This window comes from Rhinatrema bivittatum, chromosome 6, assembly GCF_901001135.1.
Source record: "Rhinatrema bivittatum chromosome 6, aRhiBiv1.1, whole genome shotgun sequence".
NCBI classification, from domain to species: Eukaryota; Metazoa; Chordata; class Amphibia; order Gymnophiona; family Rhinatrematidae; genus Rhinatrema; species Rhinatrema bivittatum.
The window spans coordinates 88,724,614-88,738,231 of NC_042620.1; positions in this window are offsets into that span (position 1 = coordinate 88,724,614).

The window sequence follows — 13,618 nt, forward strand, 5'->3', positions numbered from 1 at the left end:
GCAAAGGTAAAAAAAAATAAATTACTTTTTACTGATTGGCACATGTAATCTTTGGTAATGTGCAAGAGTAGCACTTTCTCTATGCAGATCTCACAATGTACAAGATCAGCATGGAGGAAGTGGAAACCCACGGGGCCTGCACAGAGGAGGCAGCAGAATGGGCTTCAGTGCCAGTAGCAGCAATCAGCGCCTCCCCAATAGCCATGTGGCATCAGTGACAGTGGCAGCAGAGGAATGAGAGAGGCTCCAAGGTTACTGGCAAAAGAAAGAGAGGGGAGTCTGCCTTTAGTGTGTGCATGTGTATGAATGGGAGTCTGCCTGGAGCTGTATGTGTGTGAATGCATGGGTGTCTGCCGGATGGTGTGTCTGTGTATGAGAATGAATGGGTGTCTTCCTGGGGTTTGTATGTGTGTGAATAGGTGCCTGCCTGTGTGTGGTGTATGTGTGTGTGTGAGAATGAATTGGTGCCTGCCTGGGGTCTGTGTGTGTGAGAATGAATGTGTGCATGCCTGGGGGATGGGGAGGGAGTGGTGTGAGAATGACTGGGAGCTTGCCTGGGTGTGTGTGTTTGTGTGTATGTGAGGGAGCCAGAGAGAGTGAGAGCATGAGTGTGTATGAGAAAATCCAGGGGAGTAAGAGTTTGTGTGTGTGTGTGGGGGGGGGGGGGGGGGGAGAGAGTGTCTTAGAGCCTGAGAGTGTGTCAATGTCTGTGAGAGCGAGAGGTTATGGTGGGTATAAGAGCTTGAATATGTATGTATGTGACAGTGTGTGTGTGAGAGAGAATGGACATATGAGTATGTGTGAGAGAGAGAGGATAACCTCCTAATCCTTGACAATATCAAGGTGACTGGAAATGAAGAGCTCCCACATATGGACAGCAGGGCTTTTTAAAATCCTTATTAGTTTTAATTATTGGATGTTATTTGATATATGTGCTGTTTTGAAATATTTTATTGGTGTTTGAGAAATTGTAAAAAATGTATATGATTTTAATTAATAGAAATTCTATTTATCAGTAGTTTTAAAATATTCTTTTATTAGTATGGTTTTACTATTATAACTGATGCTTTATGTTTCTTGATTTTATTTGTTTTATGAAGAATGGTGCTTCTGTTTTTCCATTGTTAATACACAGAGTCTGGCTTCTTGGGGGTTTCCATTTCAGTTTTTGTCTAATTTGTGCTCCTTTATTTTGTATTCTGTATTTGGTGAGGGTCTGTCTCTGCTCTGTGTGTGTGACCATGATGAGAGATTCTGCTAGCATAGGGATCTATAGTAATCGGGTTTGTTTTGTTTCCTCAGTAGGTGGTGTATTGGTATTCTAGGATCCAGTGTAATATTTACCCTTGCTTATTCACAGGTAGGGTTATTGTTGTTTGAGTCCTTGGTGTTATTACTGTTATGTTACAATGGGATTGCAGTATAGATTTTGAGTGTCTTTTTTGCGGGGTTTTGTGTTAGTTCACAATGTGCCTGTCAGTGGAAGGTGTTTGTGCTGCTGTTACTGTGAGGTGACACCAGAATTTGAAAATATCTTTTAGTATGATGAGCTGTAAGGGAAACATCCAAGCTCCATTGTTTGGGGGAATTTCAGTGGATGCCCAGAGTTACAGAACTGGAGGTGCAGGATTTATATTGACATTCTGTCCCTTCCTATAAATTCCAGATTTCACTCTCATAGCCATATAGAATTAGTTGAATGAGGCTATCAAATAATTTTATAGTGTTAAACTAGCCAGCTTTTTAAAATTACGCAGAAGACCCTTTGGACTTTTTTATTAACACCAAATATTCAAAAGCTGTGTTCATCCCATCAAGCTCATATATCTCATTAAAGAGGTAAATTGAATAACACAATAACTTTGTTTTATTATTGTTACTCATAAATTATAACAATAACATTAATCTTGGAATATTATATATATTTAATATAAATGAAAGGTTTTCACAAGATAGGTTGTATCGTGAAACATTTTATGTATATATTTAAGGAAACATACATAAATTGTCGAAATACATTTTGTTCGTTTAACCTTTAACCTCTGGTTTGCTAGTAGACTGAATTACTGTGTCACGAAATTATGTTTGTCTAAAAAGTGTGTCACCAACATGAAAAGTTTGGAAAGCTCTGCCCTAGAGAATCAAGTTTAAGCAAAACAATAATAATTGAGAACCAAGTGTCAAGCAGGGACCCTCCCAGCCAAGGCCCCCACTCCAGAGTCGCAATAGCATAGAGTAAGGTATACTGATGGAATGACCAATACAAATCACAGTAACCCAAGGATAAGCCATAGGAGATATTTCCACAACCTCCCTCCACCCATCCCACCATTTGCCCCCAGTCCTCCTTAAACCCCCCAGTGACCATTACGAGAAACCAAACCTAACAGAGTCCACCAGGTCTCTCGGAGATCACCACTGAGCAAACTGGTCCCCCCACCCCAACCCGCTATGTAAATGAACAATAATGGAGTCCAGAGGAAACTGCAATTGTAGCTTCAAGCATAGAGGAACAAAAATAAGACTTGTAGATGAAAAGGGTTTACTACTAAAATGTCCACAGTAACCGGAGAAGTACATGGAAAGTTCAGGTGATTGTCAACCGCTAGAGTCCCGGGTAACTGTTGGCAGGAACAGAACACGAGGCTCACTGAAGCCCAGATTCGACCCAGCATAATGAGTTCCCATAACCGGAACTGGCTGAGGGACCCTCGGCAGGGCTGGAAATGAAATAGGTGATCACGGAATCGCACTAATAAGTGTCACAGGACTTCCAACGATGATGCCACTGAACAAAGAATGAGAGAAGAAAAAAAAACGTTCTCACGCGCACCCATTCAGATAATGCAGGAAGGCAAACAAGGAGAATGCGATCCGTGAAACAAACTGGTAAGTACTGGGCGCAGTGTAGTCAGGCCGAGAAAAACACCAACAGGACTGTTGAACGCTCAGAGCTGTCGAGGTCCGTCAATAAACGCAGGCGAACCAGGCTGCACTCAGAGAAGAAAACATTAGAGAGCGAGAAAAAAAACCCTCGCCAGCAGGGAAGCTGAGAAAAAAAAAAAAAAATGCTAACCTGCAACCCGGTGTCTTCTCTAGGCGGCATCTGGGCGTCCATAACACAAAGTACCAGGGCCTGCTAACTCACTCAGAGCGACGCCGGAGGTGATGCGTGACCGCGCTCTCTTTCAGCGATGTATTCCTGTGCTGACTCTGCATCAGTGAACCAGCACGGGCCCTTAGCAGTAGCTATACGAATGCGAGCCGGGTAGAGCAGGACTGCTTTTTCACCCAGGGCGTAGAGCTTTGAGCAGAGCGGCACCATTTTCCTGTGCTGTTGCACCACAGCCGTAGAGAAGTCTTGAAAGATCAAGACCTTGTGGTTGTCATAGCTGAGTGATTTACCGGCACGGGCCGCGGCCATAATGGCATCTTTATGAGAGAAATTAAGCACTTTAGCTATGACCACACAGGGTCGATCATCAGACTTTCGTGGCTGCCCCAGCCGATGGGCACGTTCAATACGGAGCGGGCCAGAGGTGAAGGTAAGGCCCAATGATTTAGGCAGCCACTCTTCGAGGAAGCCTGCCAACTTGCTCTCCTCTAATGTCTCAGGGAGACCCATGAAGGGTAAGTTTGAGCGACGAAACCTATTTTCCAGGTTTTCAAGCCGCTCAGAATGCTTAGCCAGAGAAGCCTTGATGTCTGAGATATCCAATAACATGGACTGGTGTCCATCTTGCAGGTCTGATATGTGCTGCTCCACAGTGGCAAATCGCGAATCATAAGCTGCCAAAGATGTTGATAATTCTGTAAGCTTGGCTGATATAACAAGAAGCTCCGGTCGTAAAATTTCCTGCATCGTGGATTTTATGTCGGCTAACGCGGTCGTTGGCGCCGCTTCAGGGGCCATCATTGGCAGGGGGGTCAGCTAGATTTCCTCTCTCCTGGTCCTTTTCTTTATTTTTTTGCAGGTGGGAAGTCATTCCTATAGTCGATAACCACCCTGGTATGTGCCCGAGTAATAGATGAGAAATAAAAAGCGTTACAAGTCCTCAATGAGATGGGGTCAGATGAGCAGCGAGGGGGAAGCCGAGAAGAGAAGACATGTCTGATCCCTTCACTGCATCACGTGATCTCCCCAAAGTGAATACATTAATACTAATGTGCCAGGAGCTGTCATCTTAATAGAGCTTAGTATTCAGCCAGAGGACCACTTTTGGCAATTCAGGGGTTGGGGATTTGGCCAACACTTTTGTTTTTCAAGATAGGGGGATTCGGGGGAAAGGAGGAGGAGATTGGCACCTGCTCTGCATACTAGTTTTGGTTTTTTTTACTTAATCTGCTATATTTAGCATATAGTTGGTTAGTTTTAAAGTTAAAAAAGAAAGTGGAGAGCAAGTCCACACTCAGTGTACAATCACAAATTTCCTCTACACTCCCCTTCATTTGTAGTTTTAAAGTTATCCAGGTAAGCCTACCCAGATAGCTTTAGCCAATTATATTTAGCGGGAGACTTGTTATACTACATATTTGACTAAAGTTATCCAGATAACTTTACCCAGATAACTTTGCTGCTCACCGGATTACTGATTATAGATCTCATTGTACTGAACATTAATAGAATGTGCAGGTATAAAAATTATTATTTTACAGTCAATCTACCTAATTGTGGTGTCTGGGGAGTAGCCTGTGGCTTGGGAATTTGCTGGAGGACAGAGTCCTCCAGCAAAACTTTTATTATATACACAAAGGAAAAACAAGCAAAACAGGCCTATTTACCTTCACAGTCTGTCAAAGAAAACTCACAGCAAAATATGATGTAGGTAGTCTTAGTCCTGAGTGTCTATCTCTCTTCCAGGGCACTCTATTGCCTCCTGGCTAGTTATCCCCCTTCTAAGGGAAATGCCCCAGAAGTAGGATTCCCTGCTGGGGTATTCTTAAGTTATCTGGATACCCAGATATCTGGATCAGTCCCTTAAAGTGTTCTGAGCCTGCCTTCTATACACTCTTTCACACTAATATACTCATGTTTAACATTTTTCAGGGACTTGCGACCATGTCCTCAAATTTCACTCCATTTTTGTGGAGGAACCTTTAATTTCATACAAACAAGGACCGAACATAAAAAATTAGGTAGTGAGAGCATGATTGAATGATATACAAACAGCCAATTTTTTTCAATCTCAGTGAGGTCATTTTTGTTGTAGCAATTGTAATATGTATCTAGCAACATTACAAGGTGATTCATGGGAACATCCTATTACTCATAAGATCTATAAGCACAAAATGTTGACAAATTGTAGCTCTGAAAATGTTATATATATATACAATTCAATGTACATGTCCAAAACTTTATGTGGGCAGAACTAGCAGACCAGTGAAGGTGAGATTAAGTGAACATCGGAGCCGGTTAAATGCTCAAAAAATGGATGCACAAAGTCCTATACTGTCTTGCTTGTTATGTATTTACAGATCTTCATTAGACTATCATAGATATGGTTTTATCATCATATAGAGGGAGTGATCTAGCCTCGATCTTAAATTTTAAAGAGAGGCCTCCGTTGATCCAATGGAATGAATGATAACATGGAATGGGCGTCATTAATCTAAGATGTTGCAGAAACATGATCTTGTTTTCATTTTTCTTTTCTTTTTTGTTTTCAAAGAATGATTTTTTTCAATGAATGGACTTTTGATTTTTTTATTTTTTTTCAGAGAAAAGCTTCAAGCACATTCTCACCTATCAAATACTTTGAAGCAGTGGCTGTCTCATTTTTGATTGGCTAGTACCTCAAATGCCATGCTATCATTGGTTTATTCAGTATTCGACAAATGAAGATTTGGTTTAAAAATAAAGATGGCGGGTTCAAAGATTAATGCATAACAATCACAAGTAAGCTAGGAAGCTTAACTGCTATGGAAATAGCTATTAAAAGAGCTTTGTAAGTGCTGTGTTTTTTGTCAAGTTGTTTGTATTTCAACATTGCTATCTGGTAACGCCCTATGGTGTATTGCAGTTGATTCTTTGAGCCTTATGATTGCCTGAACAAGTCATCCCTGAAGAAGAAGTTAAAACAAAACATGAGTTGGCATGGACGTGGGAGTTTGTACATGGCTCTTTTCATGGACTTTTGATGCAATACTTGAGAAGATAAGTGATTTTTCTTTCAATCAATACAAAGATATTTTTATATGCAAACATTTACAAAAATGTTTGAAAAATTTACAGTGTTTTTGAGACCTATGATTAAAAGATACAGTCACAAGTCATTTAAGTGGTAATGTATTATTCAAAACACTGGCTAACTGCTACTAAGTGAATATCATTGGGCTTATTTTCTTATGATGGTTTCATAAACATATGTTTTGTGGTTTCTTTTCATTTTTGGTGTTGTTGTGGAATATATTCTGATTATACACTATTTATTAGGGTTTTTGAGTTTCTGTTTGTAGCAAGCTACTATAAACCAAGTTCTTGTCCCCACAAGCTTATCATGTGTTGGAACCTTACAATGTGGACCGAGCTACGACTGAATCTGAGTGATGTGTTTTGGACCTGTCAGAAAGGATTTTTCAACCCTGCAGAGACTGCAAGCCACTGCAGCCAAGGTGAAGAAATATAAAAATACATCAAAACTCTTGTGTGCTCTTCTGTGAATAACAAATGTTTTGCAAGAACCAGCATCCAGCACTCACAGTGTTAACAAGTTGGGAAAAGGGCTGTAGTATTTAGCCTTCCCAGAGAACAGCACTACATACCCAACAGAGGAGGAAGCCAAAGGAATGCTGGGAGACCATTTAAGGAAGAAAAGGCACAAATTGGCTGGCTCTGGCTGTGTGTGGGGGCAAGGATAGCAAGGAGTTGGAGCCAGAAGCCAGGAAGAGAGAAATGCATCTGGCAGCTCTGCAATCAGTTCTTCTCTTGAAGAACTAATTACCAAGAGGGAGAGACAGAAGTATGTGCTCTGAGGAAATACAGAGACAGATAGCTACTCTTGTTTCATAGCTGAGCTACATGTAAAATCTCAAGGGACAGAGGAGCCAGAAGCTGAGAAACTTCCTTTCCAGAGATATGCAGGCCCAGGAGCAAATGGCTGAATCACCCTCCTAAGAGACTGAATTAAGTAATCTAAACTTTGCAGAGAGAGAATCTTAGCAGAGGAGGTATTGTAGGCATGGATCCTTAGGCTGAAGCGGGGTTGGCGCAACCTGCAGGGAGGAGCCCTGCAGGTCCCTACCATTGGCAGGTAGACTAGAGCTTTGCTTTTACCAGCCCATGTTCCCCTCAGGTACAGCCTTTGGGTGCCGGGGCCGGCAGATCTTAGGTGGGGGCTTCTGCTGGAGACATCTGTTGATGAAGTTGGGTTGGAGCAGGAGAAGCATGTCTGAAGGTAGGCAGTGTTCAGAGGCAGGCAGCAAACAGGAGAGTCCAGGAGTCAGGTAGCGGTTGTGGCAGGAGGCAAGCAAGAATGTTCAGGAGTTAGGCCGAGGTCAATACTGGGTATCCATCTATAGGGCAGGAGGAATGGATAGACAGAGCAGGAAGGGGAGGAGCAGCACAAGAAGGTAAAGAACAAGTAGAAGAACCGAAGAAGAAGACAAGGACCACAGGAACTGAAGACAAAGACAAGGATGACTAGAACTGAAGACAGAATGCAAGGACTTGAAAATGAAGGAAGGGAATGCTGAGGCAACTCACACTATATGTTACACGTGCTGTCCACGGCAGACTCATGGCACGGCCCCCTCACCTCTTTGCAGTAACTCCAGCACCTGTTTCCTTGTCCCTGGCAGCAGTAGGCTGCCAGCTCCGTCCTCGGGCCTCCCCTGGTGCCTCCAGCTCAGCTACAGTCCCTGGCGTTCTCAATCCAGCTAGCACTTCCATTGCTCCACGTCGGGCCTCTCTGCGTGGTCCGCGGAGAGACGCTGCTACTCGATGCTGTGCCTCTCCCTAGGCACGTGCACATCACCAATGCTTAAGTAGGTCCGGCAGCGGGAATTGAGTCGTGGCCCCGAAGTATGATGTCAGTGGAGCACCAGTACTTAAACCAAGGCTCCGCTCCCTAGCTTTGCCTTTGCAACAGGTCTCCTCGCTGGTCGAGTACTCGTTGCCTCCTGAGAGATTCGTCTCTCTCCCGTGTTCCTGTTCCTCACTGATCCTGGTTCCTGACTCCTTGTTGCTATGTTCCTGTTCTTCACCTTTCCTCGGATTGCCTACACGAACTTTGACTCTGCTTTGGCTGACCACACCGCTGACTCTCTCTAAGCCCAGAGCTCTGCTTCACCTGACCACACCATTGACTCTCTTCAAGCCCGGATTTCTGCTTTGCCTGACCATGCCGTTGACTCTCTCCAGATCCAGACCTCTGCATTGCCTGACTACGTTGTTGCCTCTCTCCAGACCTCTGCATTGCCTGACTACACCATTGCCTCTCTCCAGACCCAGAACTCTGCATTGCCTGACTACGTCATTGCCTCTCTCCAGACCCAAACCTCTGCATTGCTTGACTACGTCATTGCCTCTCTCCAGGCCCAGACCTCTGCATTGCTTGACTATGTCGTTGCCTCTCTCCAGACCCAGACCTCAGCATCGTTTCACTATGCTTGACTATCTCCGTGATCAGACCTCAGCCTTGCTTGCCACTGCTTCCAGATTGCCGCCAGCCCTGACTCAAGCCTGTTCCTCGACTCCTCTTCAGCCTACTTCCTGGACTTGGTCTATTCAGGCTTTGGCCTGCTCTTGCTCAGGCACCCCCTTCTGCCTTCGTTCCTTTGGCACCCGAGTCTCCAGGACACTACCTTGTCCAGTGTAAGACTGTACCATCTCCCTCCTGCTGTCTCTGGGCTGATCTCGATCTCCTCATCGACCACATACAGAGGCCCACCTAAGTCCAGCCGGCCCCGGCACTCAAAGGCTCAACCCGCGGGGAACAAGGGCTGGTATTGGTGAAGCTCCAGCTGGCCTCTGTTCATCAGCCCACTCTGCCTGCTGACGGTGGGGACCTGTAGGTCCCTACCTACGGGTTGCGTCAACCCCACCTTGGCCCAAGGGTCCACCTCCGGCACAACACTATAAGGACTGTGGGGAGACACTGAGGAGAAGGCTGAAGGAGGATTGAAGTTGGGCCTTTTATAGGCCAGGGCTTATGAGATCATCCATGGGTGCCATGTAGAATTTCCACCCGCGGGTCCTTTAAGTTTGGTGACATTGGCCGTTTTCGCAGCTAGGAATGGCCAAGGGGAAAGCCAGCGGTGTCCTGCCGCACAGCACATCAGACCTGTTTGAATGCATCAGCTTGCTGCACGGCTGCCCAGGAAGTCCTTGGCAGCAGTGGAAATTTACAACAGTGGCTTGTGGATGGAGGTAAGACCGCCAAACACAACAGGAGGGAGAAGATGTATTTTCTTGCTTTTTGTCACATATTCAGTACCTCATCTTAACTGCTTCAGCTTTTCAGCTGAAGTCACGCATAAGCTCTTGCCACAACCACACGAGATAGGGCAGGAAAAGAGAAATTGATGGATTGTGGTCTTTCTGTAAGAGACTGAAACCAGGCCAGCTTTCTGTTTAGTATGAAGTATACCTTATGGGGAAGCTCCCCAGGAGAGAGAGACTTTTCACGCACTGCATTGCTCATCTGTTTGTTTTATCATCTAGCCAGCTCCACCATCAAGAGGGACTTCTTCACCTTCTTGATTGGGTTTTTCCCCACACAATTTTGTGTTTGGGACAGAGTGCACCCTATAGAAAATGAAGTGGAGTTAGCTTGTCTGGCTCCACGCTAGTAATGGAAGTAAAGTGAGCAGTAAGGGTTAAATGAGGAAAGGAAAAGGTCAACGAAAGGACATAAGGGAGGAGGGGGAAGTTAGCCAATAGAAGAGGAAGATTTGAATGCAGAGATAGGGATTGGGGGAGGGGGGAGGATATAAGGGGTAAACGGCTTCGCGCCTCAGTCTGTGAGGAACGGCTGAGGCAGCGAGCAGAGGCTTTCCTTGCAGGAGGCAACGTTGAGGCAGATTATAGTAGGTACATACGTTGAAATTAATAAATACTTATTCTTGTTAGTACCTTATAGCATACTTCCTCTTGGGATACTCTCTAGTGTTCCAGGGTGCATGACTAGTTCTTAGTTCAGGGATTTTTCCCTGTATGATTTAAAAAAAAAAATTAAATTACATTAAAAAAAAAAAAAAAATCAACAATAGAAATATATTCTGAGTCATACTGTTATATTGTTGGTTTCCCATTTTATTTACCGATAGTTCCGGGGCTTGCACCCCCCCCCCCCCCGTCTCCTGTCGGGGACCATGCCCAAGCGGGCTTCTGTTCGCTGTCGGCCCTCCGTGTGGCCTCCGGGAGTCCCCTCCCTTGCCGGCCTGCCTGCTGCCTCGGCTGAGTCCTCCCGGGCTGCGCGCGCCCCCTCCCCCCCCGGGAGCCTCTTCCCGCTCTTGTCCCTCCTCCCCCTGCGGTTTCAGGGCGGCGCGCTCGCATCCCGACGGGCGGGCTCGAGGCTGCGGTCGCCGATTCCGGCGAGAGCGGCCCCGAGCCTGATGACATCTCTGCTGACGTGCCTTCGGCCCCGCCCCCCGGGGCCGACGGGGTTGATGACGTGGCGGAGGTGTCTCTCGATGCCTCCGCCTCTTCTTTTGGGCTGTGGGACACTGAGGTGCCTTCCCTTCCCCTGGGTCGGCGTTTCGAGGAGTCGGGGGAGGGCGTTGATGCCTTCCCTGTTCGGTCGCCGTCCGCGCGCGCCAGGGGGGCGGGGCTCCTGACTGCCCGTGCTGCTGCCGGCTCGCGGCGCTTCGCAGCTAATTATCCTACTGCAGGCAGGGGTCAGGGGAGAGTCCGGGGAGGCGTGGGAGGGGGACGGGGCGGGACAGCGGGCAGGAGGTGGCCATCTCCGGTCCTCGGGGTTAGCGGTAGCAGTCAGAGGAGGCAGGGAGGAGCAGGTGACAGGGTGGAGAGGGCTGGAATAGAGAAAGGGGTTTGTTCCACAGGTTGCCTAGGGCCCAGGCTAGTAAGGGGGGCTATAGTAGGGCTGATAAGACGGGTAAGGCGGGCTGGAGGAGCAGGAGTGGATGGGGAGGGCAGCAGGATGATAGCAGGGGAGAAGATGTGCTCTATGGGAGGCAGGGGGCAAGGCTGCAGAGCGATAGTGGAATGGGGGTAGGACAGGATTTCGGGGGGTGGATGGATTGGGAACAGGACAGGGAAGGGCTCAGGGCGCAGGTCCCTAGCAGTGGTCCGGTGGGCTTAGCGCTGCGCAGGGGTAAAGCGGGCCAGTCTTTTCAGGTCAACATTGGTACTAGGGGAAATAGGGAAGTGCTCGGGTGGGGTGGGATAAGGGCCAGTTCAGAGAGAGGTAGGGAGGTTTTTTGTCTTTCAGAGGCAGAGGACGATGCACAGCCTGGTACATCTCGGCAGGAGGCGTGGAGGGAGCGGGACTTTGAGGACGATGGCGGGGGACGAAGTGCAGGATCGGAAACAGGAGGTCGGGATACAAAGGTTACGCGAGTGTGGGAGGCGGCACAAAGTGCAGGTGAGACATGCAAAAGGAAAAAGTCGAACAAAGGGAAAACAAAGAAGAAAAAAGTGAAGGTTTCGAGCAGTTCGTCGGATAGCGATTCAGACTCATCAGACGGGTCTTCGGAATCTGGTCTGAAGTATCCTGCTGTTTTGGCTGAAGGGCCTTTACACGGGGCAGGGCAGTCCGCGTGTACAACATTGGCAGAGCTGTGGGAGGGAGTTCCTAGGAAATTGAGGAGACGGATTCGCAGGAGACGGTATGTGAATATCTTTAGGTTATTGGAAGGGAGGAGAGGTGTGAAGGAGAGTAGAAAGAAGGATAAGAAGAAACAGAACAAGTTAGGCGGAGTTAAAGTGGTGAAGAATATAGTTAATTGGGTGAGAGGATTCTTGAGGTTAGCGAGCGTAGTGGGCCACTATGATTCGTCACAGTATGGGGCTTTATTGGCGTATGCTGATAGCATACTAGGTGTTTTCCGGGATTACGAAGGTTGGGCGTGGCTCAACTATGATGAGAAATTCCGGGATAAGATGGCGGGGAATAGGGTTATGTCGTGGGGATCGCAGGATATCAATTTGTGGTTAACACAAATGACATATAAAGGTGTGCGGGTGCAGAGGGATGTCAGTGGGGGGAATAGCGGGGTTGGTGATGTTAAGGGGTTTCGAGGTAGTAGTGAGGCAGGGCAGCCCTTTCGGACGGGGGGGGGGGGGGGTAGCTGGGAAAGGATTGCAAGGGGTCAGGCCTACGGCGGGAGGGAATGACGTGTGCTGGAGATTTAATAAGGCAGCATGTTTATTCCCAGATTGCAAGTTCAGACACGCGTGTGCTACCTGCGGAGGAGCTCATTCGGCCCTCAAATGCGGACAGAGTAGTGGACAGACAGGAAAAGGCGGAAAAGTTTGATGGTTTAAATGAGTTGGCTATTTCGCCGGTCTCGTTGCCGGCAATGAGTGCATGGTTGGACAAGTATTCGAAGGCTGTAGTGGGGCAATTTTTAAGGGACAGGTTTAAGTTAGGTTTTGTGATCCCATTCGTGGGTTCGATGCAAGGGGGGAGGGGTAGGAACGCTAGATCCGCCAGAACATATGGGCGATCGTGCGGGATAAAATAGGGGCGGAAATAAGGTTAGGGAGGGTGGCGGGGCCGTTTGAGTCGCTGACATACGTTGATATGTATTTATCTCCAGTAGTGGTTATACCGAAGAAGGAGGAGGGTAAGTTTCGGTTTATCTTAAATTTGTCTCACCCTAGAGGCTCCTCGGTGAATGAGCAGATACCAAGGGAATTTTGTTCGGTGCGATACGCCTCGTTCGACGAAGCAGTGAGCTTAGTGCAGTCGGCAAGACAGGGGGCGCTATTAGCGAAAGCGGATATTGAATTTTTCTGGAGTTATTCCCTATTGTAGTGGCGCTTTGTATCTGGGGAAAGAGGTTAGCTAACAGGAAAGTTTTTGTTCTGGTGTGATAACTTGGGTGTCGTTCAGGTTATTAACAGACTGTCTGCCAAATGTCCCGGAGTATCGGAATTATTGCGGGAGTTAGTTTTCCAATGTTTAACTTTGAATGTCACGATCAGAGCGAGACATGTGCCGGGTGAACAGAATGTAATAGCGGATGCACTATCTCGTTTAAGTGGCAGGACTTCAGAGCTCTAGCGCCGGGAGCAAGGTCAGAAGGGGAGCAGTTCCCAGAGCACCTATGGAGAATGGGCAGTTGTCAGCATGGTCGTTGATCCGGAAGTCATTGGCGCCTGCTACTTGGAAGGCGTATCTGCGTGGATGTGGAGTGATAAGTCAGTTTTTGGAAGGACGGGGGTGGAGGGGAGGTCAGGTACAGGATATGGGACTGGTGGAATTCGTCTTATGGGCAAAAACCAGGGGTTATTCGGTGGCTCTAGTGCGTTCATTTTTGGCGGGTTTTTCTTTTTTTTTTTTCGGAGGTTGAGGGGATGGGGGAATCCCGGTGGGAGTTTTCTTTTGCAACAGGTGCTAAGAGGGTGGAGACGGGAAACGGGAAGGGTGCCTGATAGACTTCCCATTCGTTATGCTGATTTGGGAGTGTTGGTTGGTAGTTTGCCGGCGGTTTG